Below are 8,296 nucleotides of genomic sequence, written 5' to 3' on the forward strand. Positions count from 1 at the left end.
CTTTGGATGCTCGTCAACCCACTGGGCCTCGCTTGAACACATGTTTTGGACAAAGTCCTTAAGCCTGCCTCCAGGCATTTCAACGGCATGTCTAAGATACGAACTAGCCCTAACTTCATTACATGCAAGGTTAAGTTGGAATCAACTTAGCTTGTATCGGAAATCAAGAGCAGAGGAGGGAATACTCCAATTTGAGATTTTAAACAACGCTTCATCCAAAGGTTCAGCCTTGCTCGCGCAATTGGTAAAACGATGCGAAGATCTGCTAAAGGTCTACAATATCAAGTTAGAAACCCTCCTCACAAATCCAACAGCTGCCAAGGTATCAATATGGCGCCTTGACTGGATAAATACATGTGATGAGCGCAACGAAACCCATGCGATGAAAAACTCTCCGGGGGAAGCAAGAGGCTACGGAATTCTTCAACCATACTTGAGTCGCTTTCCATCCATGAAAGCAAGAAGATCATTCATGCTATTCCGCCTTAATGCAATGAAAACAAAAGACAGAACCAATCATTGGGCGGGAAACGTGGATTTATCTACGACGTGCCGGCTATGTGGAAAGGAGCCAGAATCTATAAAACATCTAGTGCTTTTCTGCACAATATTGAAGGACATACGATCAATCCACTTGGGAGGCTGGTATAGTGCACACCAGTCGGTATGTGCCGACGAATGGTGGAGTCATATGTGGAATGGTTCTGACATGAAATTAATCCTACCTTTGATCTCCTTCCTTGCCGTCATAGAGGAGAGATTACATGCAAAAAATGAACTAGCCTGAGATGGCTGGCCTAAGGTTGCACATGCGTTTAAAGACATAAAAAAGGATAATGGTCATGTACCTGTGTGGCAATGTGGGAGGGAGATGTTGAAGGAGGTGGTAGACGATGTTATTGAGTACTGTATGGTTTTGTGTCACTTTAAGTAAATATTTTAAAGGTTTAATTTAAACCAATAAAAATTAAAAAAAAAAAAAGAATGTTTTTGAGGGGTAACGATTTTTATTTGCATTTCAAACTTACATTTTGTACTACACATTTTCCATTGTTATAATTTATTTCTATTTAGTTATTGTATCTCGCCTGTTTAATTAACTTATATATATTTTATTGACCCTAGATTGGACATGCCGTTATTTTGGACTGCTACAGTTTGCTATTTGGGTTGCCCAAGAGGAGTATGGCCTTCGTTGAGTCAGGTTTCCTCAAAAAGCCAAAGATGAACATCTCCTAAATGTGCCTGTTTTAGCTTTATTATTGGGTTCACTCTTGGAGTGCAACACTATGCCCCAGGGCCCCCTTACCCCCAACCAAACACTATGCCCCAGGGCCCCCTTACCCCCAACCAAACACTATGCCCATGTCCCCCTCACCCCCAACCAAACACTATGCCCCATGTCCCCCTCACCCCCAACCAAACACTATGCCCCATGTCCCCCTCACCCCAACCAAACACTATGCCCCATGTCCCCCTCACCCCCAACCAAACACTATGCCCCATGTCCCTCACCCCCAACCAAACAATATGCCCCATGGCCCCCTTACACCCTACCAAACACTATGCCCCATGTCACTCACCCCCAACCAAACACTATGCCCCATGTCCCCCTCACCCCCAACCAAACACTATGCCCCATGTCCCCCTCCCCCCCAACGAAACACTATGCCCCATGTCCCCCTCACCCCCAACCAAACACTATGCCCCATGTCCCCCTCACCCCCAACCAAACACTATGCCCCATGTCCCCCTCACCCCCAACCAAACACTATGCCTCATGTCCCCCTTACACCCAACCAAACACAATGCCCCATGTCCCTCACCCCCAACCAAACACAACGCCCCATGTCCCTCACCCCCAACCAAACACTATGCCCCATGTCCCCCTCACCCCCAACCAAACACTATGCCCCATGTCCCCCTCACCCCCAGACCAAACACTATGCCCCATGTCCCCCTCACCCCCAACCAAACACTATGCCCCATGTCCCTCACCCCCAACCAAACACTATGCCCCATGGCCCCCTTACACCCAACCAAACACAATGCCCCATGTCCCTCACCCCCAACCAAACACTATGCCCCATGGCCCCCTTACACCCAAACCAAACACAATGCCCTATGGCCCCCTCACCCCCAACCAAACACTATGCCCCATGGCCCCCTCACCCCCAACCAAACACTATGCCCCATGTCCCTCACCCCCAACCAAACACTATGCCCCATGGCCCCCTCACCCCCAACCAAACACTATGCCCCATGGCCTCCTCACCCCCAACCAAACCCCCCACCCCATGGCCCCCTCACCCCCAACCAAATCCCCACCCCCAAATCAGCACACACAAACCAGCACCAATACAGACCCGAACCCCCACCCCCCAACTCAGCACACACACAAACATGCACCCATAAAGACCCGAACCCCCCACCCCCCCAACTCCAAACCCCCCACCCCCCAAATCAGCACACACACTCTCAAGCATGCACCCATACCGACCCGAACTCCCCACCCCCCAACTCAGCACACACACAAACATTCACCCATACAGACCCGAACCCCCACCCCCCAACTCAGCACACACACAAACATGCACCCATAAAGACCCGAACCCCCCACCCCCAAACTCCAAACCCCCCACCCCCAAACTCAGCACACACTCTCAAGCATGCACCCATACAGACCCGAACCCCCCACCCCCCAACTCAGCACACACACAAACATGCGCCCATAAAGACCCGAACCTCCACCCCCCCAACTCCAAACCCCCACCCCCAACTCAGCACACACTCTCAAGCATGCACCCATACAGACCCGAACCCCCCACCCCCAACTCAGCACACACACAAACATGCACCCATACAGACCCGAACCCCCCACCCCCCAACTCAGCACACACACAAACATGCACCCATACAGACCCAAACCCCCAACTCAGCACACACACAAACATGCACCCATAAAGACCCGAACCCCCACCCCTCCAAATCAGCACACTCTCAAACAAGCACCCATACAGACCCGAACCCCCACCCCCCAACTCAGCACACACACAAACATGCACCCATACAGACTCGAACCCCCACCCCCCAACTCAGCACACAAAAAACATTCAAATCAAAACATTCATACACATCCGACACCCCCCCACCCCCGCATCTCAACATACACAAAATACATTCAAATACAAACATCCGACACCCCCCCCACCCCCGCATCTCAACATACACACAAAATACATTCAAATACAAACATTCATACACATCCGACACACACCCCCACCCCCGCATCTCAACATACACACAAAATACATTCAAATACAAACATCCGACACCCCTCCACCCCCGCATCTCAACATACACACAAAATACATTCAAATACAAACATTCATACACATCCGACACACTCCCCCACCCCCGCATCTCAACATACACACAAAATACATTCAAATACAAACATTCATACACATCCGACACACCCCCGCATCTCAACATACACACAAAATACATTCAAATACAAACATTCATACACATCCGACACACCCCCCCACCCCCGCATCTCAACATACACACAAAAAACATTAAAATCCAAACATTCATACACATCCGACACCCCTGCATCTCAACATACACACAAAAAACATTAAAATCCAAACATTCATACACATCCGACACCCCCCCACCCCCGCATCTCAACATACACACAAAAAACATTAAAATCCAAACATTCATACACATCCGATACCCCCCCACCCCCGCATCTCAACATACACACACAAACATACAGCAAAACAGACCCGACACACAAACACAAACAGACCACTTACCGGAGACGTGCTGGAAGGCAGGTAAGCTGGAACGCTGGAATCGTACTACGGCTGGCGTGGTCCAAGGCTGAAATGCCTTCCGGCATCAAGCCTTATGGACCACGCCAGCCGTAGTGCTGGCCCTCCATTGGTGCAGCACACACGCATTACGTGGCTCGTAGGAGCGACGTGGTGCGTGTGTATGCTGAGCCAATGAGGGCCAGTGTTTTGTCCGGCCCGGAAGACAACAAAGACTTTCCTAATGGAGGGCGGACAAAAGAGCATGGCGGGCCGCAACTGGCCCGCGGGCCGTATGTTGTGCACCCATGGTGTAGAGTAACCGTGCAGTGCCTGTGGCTCACGACCACAGGTGTAGAGTAACCGTGCAGCGCCTGTGACTTACGACCATAGGTTTAGAGTCCCTGTTCAGCACCTGTGACTTACGGCCACAGGTGTAGAGTCCCCGTTCAGCACCTGTGACTTACGACCACGGGTATAGAGTCCCTGTTCAGCACCTGTGATGTACAACCATGGGTGTAGAGTACCCATGCAGCGCCTGTGGCTCACGACCATGGGTGTAGAGTAACCGTGCATCGCCTGTGGCTCACGACCACGGGTGTAGAGTAACCGTGCAACGCCTGTGACTTATGACCATGGGTGTAGAGTCCCCGTTCAGCACCTGTGACTTACGACCACGGGTGTAGAGTACCCATGCAGTGCCTGTGGCTCACGACCACGGGTGTAGAGTAACCGTGCAGCGCCTGTGGCTCACCACGGGTGTAGAGTAACCGTGCAGCACCTGTGGCTCACGACCACGGGTGTAGAGTAACCGTGCAGCACCTGTGGCTTATGGCCACAGGTATAGAGTCCCTGTTCAGCACCTGTGACTTACGACCATGGGTGTAGAGTACCCATGCAGCGCCTGTGGCTCAAGACCACGGGTGTAGAGTAACCGTGCAGTGCCTATTACTTACGCCCACAGGTGTAGAGTCCCCTTTCAGCACCTGTGACTTACGACCACGGGTATAGAGTCCCTGTTCAGCACCTGTGACGTACGACCATGGGTGTAGAGTACCCATGCAGTGCCTGTGGCTCACGACCACGGGTGTAGAGTAACCGTGCATCGCCTGTGGCTCACGACCACGGGTGTAGAGTAACCGAGCAACGCCTGTGACTTACGACCATGGGTGTAGAGTCCCCGTTCAGCACCTGTGACTTACGACCACAGGTGTAGAGTACCCATGCAGCGCCTGTGGCTCACGACCACGGGTGTAGAGTAACCGCGCAGCGCCTGTGGCTCACCACGGGTGTAGAGTAACCGTGCAGCACCTGTGGCTTACGACCACGGGTGTAGAGTAACCGTGCAGCACCTGCGGCTCACGACCATGGGTGTAGAGTAACCGTGCAGCGCCTGTGGCTCACGACCATGGGTGTAGAGTACCCGTTCAGCACCTGTGACATACAACCACGGGTGTAGAGTACCCATGCAGCGCCTGTGACTCACGACCACGGGTGTAGAGTAACCATGCAGCGTCTGTGGCTCACCACGAGTGCAGAGTAACCGTGCAGCACCTGTGGCTCACGACCACGGGTGTAAATTACCCGTTCAGCACCTGTGACATATGACCACGGGTGTAGGGTACCCGTGCAGCACCTGTGACTCATGGAGTGGCTCCACAACTAAGAGACCTCCAGGTTGGCATGAAGACTGCAAGGACAGCGTCAGGGCCTTCACACGTTTTCATTTGAAATGGCACCCGAGCTTCAGTCAGCCACTGAGCACCTGGCCCCATGTTGCCCGTCTTATGAGAAAACAAAACACTTTTTAAATTCAGGACATTAAATGTGCGCTTTGCAGCATGAACGTTAAAGGGTGCCTTTGCTGGCACCCTCAGACCGTCACCTCTCTCAGGCCTTGTGGAATCCAGCAGCACCCTTATCTTATCATCTGGTTGCATTTTTACTCTGGTTTCGGCTACATTAGGCTGTAGTGATAAACATCGATTAATAGCTTTTCAGAGGGCGTTTAGTATTGCAGCTGCCCACTGGCTGCTTGTTCTGTGACAATCTTCAGCGCCTAAGCCCCTCACTGCATTCCTTTAGGTCCTCATTATCATTTAAGCACCCCACAGGTGCCTCTGACAGTTTTTCTCAGCTACAGGCTTAGGACATTAAGTAGGGGTGCCCTTTAGTTTGTTTTACACCACTGCCCAGTACCAGACTTTCTAAGGGGAGGAGCCTCTGAGATCACGTGAATCAATGTCCAAAGGACACCCGAGTTAATATCCAGGCATTCCTTTGCGAAATCGTTGCCTTCAGGTGCTTAGGTTCAATGTTTTCAATTGAAGGTAACTGAGGTTACTGCTACAATAGTGCATTATTTTTTAAACAACAGCCGGGCACAGGAAATGTGCTGTCCTCGGGAGGTTCCTGTGCAAAAAGGAGATTCTCCTGAGGTGATTGTACTGCCTCAATGACGTAGCACATTTTGCAGAGACCTTTTGAACAGTATTGTCAAATCATGGGGTGTTGATTTCTGCAAAGAACTGCTAAAAGTGCTCAGTAACATATGTACATAAACATGCATAAATGTCCTTTTCACAGCATGCAAATAACAAGGGGGGTCCTGGGAGTCTCTCTGCCAAACATTAGTCCTGGTTACGAAAGCCTTCGCCAGAGTCTTTAGCTCACTATCTTTCACAGAGGAGAAAAAACTATATCAGTCTTTGTCTGGTTGGACCTCTTGTAACCAGCACTAAGGTCTGGCAGAGGGACTTCCAAGACCCCCCCTTGTTTTATTTTGCATAATTTAAGTAGCTTTGGGTCTCACCCTAGGTTACTTGGGGAATCCAGACGTGCACCACTTGCTCACTAGTCTTAGAGAGGCACAGATCCACCCTACTGATGAGGTCCAAACAGAGCAAAACACGTGTCTGGGGTGTCTTTTGGTACTCTTGTTCAGAGGAGAATTGCCTAGCATTGCAGGTGCTGGACTGCCCCAGGGCAGGACAAAGACTGATGATCTTTGGATATTTCTCCTCTGTTAAAGATAGTGAGCTAAAGACTCTGGGGAAGGCTTTCATAACCAGGACTAATGTTTGGCAGAGGGACTCCCAGGACCCCCCCACCCCTTGTTTTTTTTGCTTTTCACAGCATGGCCTGCCACCATAGCCCATCTGAACGAAGTGTGCATGTGTCTTTATGTGTGCTAGAGAGAGAGGAGGGAGAGGGTGGGGGAGAGAGGGATAGAGAGAAAGAGAGCACGTGTGTGAGTGTGTGTGTGTCTCTTTAAGTGTTCTAGAGAGGAGGAGAAGGGAGAGAGAGAGAGAAAGAGAGCGTGTGTGTGAGAGAGAGAGAGAGAGAGAGAGCGTGTGAGAGAGAGGGAGAGAGAGAGAGAGAGAAAGAGAGCGTGTGAGAGAGAGAGTGTGTGTGAGAGAGAGAGAGCGTGTGTGTGAGAGAGAGAGAAAGAGAGGGAGAGAGAGAGAGAGAGAGAGCGCGCGTTGTGGGCCTGTGTGTGCGCGCGCGTGCGTTTGTTCTCTTTTCCAGTGTCTTCTTTATTAGTTTTTATTCGATCGGAGTGGGTTAAAGTGCCTTCTGGGACGTGCAGCCCTTCCGAGGAGATCTTTGACCTGAGCTAGATGCGTATGTTTGGAAAGGTAGTCTTATGGGGACATCTGTATTTGGTGATGCAAGGTCCTTTCTGGGGCATGTAGTGTTCAGGCAATATCTGAACTTCCTGAGGAAGAGTGCGTGTGTAGAAATGTAGTCCTCTGGATGTCTGATACTGAGTAGAGTAATGTGCACCCTTTGACAAGTAGCTTCATGAACTATGTGAGGAAGGATGCCTCTTGTGACATGTAGAACTGTTTAGACATCCTTGCAGAGGGAGGCCAGCTGATGTAAATAATGGGCTTGTGGAGGTACTTTCATTAAGTGAGCTGTAGTGCATTCTGGGATGCATTGTCTAAGTGCTTTCAGGCAGATGTGGGTGGCTCTGCGAGGGCCGCTCTGCTGAGGTCTGATGTAGTCTGGGGTCTAGGGTCCGCTTTGCAGTATTCTACACTGGGTGAGAGAATGCATTCTGGGATATGCAGCGCTGTTTTGGAATCTGCACATGGTGAGGCGAGGGTGATATGGACAATCAGCCGTGTGCTGGAAGCTATACTGAGTAAAGCTAAATTAACGCTTGTGGTGATATTTGTAATGAGTGGGGCATAATTCATTCTGGGACACGTAGTCCTGTCCCAATATCAGTACTGAGTGATACAGAGCGCGAGTATGATCCTCTCCCCTGAATGAGCTGAGTGAATGTGTGGGTATGCAGTCTTGTGGTGCCTGTGTACCGTGTAAAATAGCAATCAGTCTGGCATGTGGTTGGGGCCCCTAGGTATATGAAGGCAAAAAATGTCATTTTATGGAAGTATCTGCGATGATCAGCTGCCCCAAGTCATTCCAATCACCATATACGCTGGTTGAGGAGGCAGAAGGTT

Source organism: Ambystoma mexicanum, chromosome 7p (genome assembly GCF_040938575.1).
Source record: "Ambystoma mexicanum isolate Mex_15411 chromosome 7p, UKY_AmexF1_1, whole genome shotgun sequence".
Taxonomy (NCBI): Eukaryota; Metazoa; Chordata; class Amphibia; order Caudata; family Ambystomatidae; genus Ambystoma; species Ambystoma mexicanum.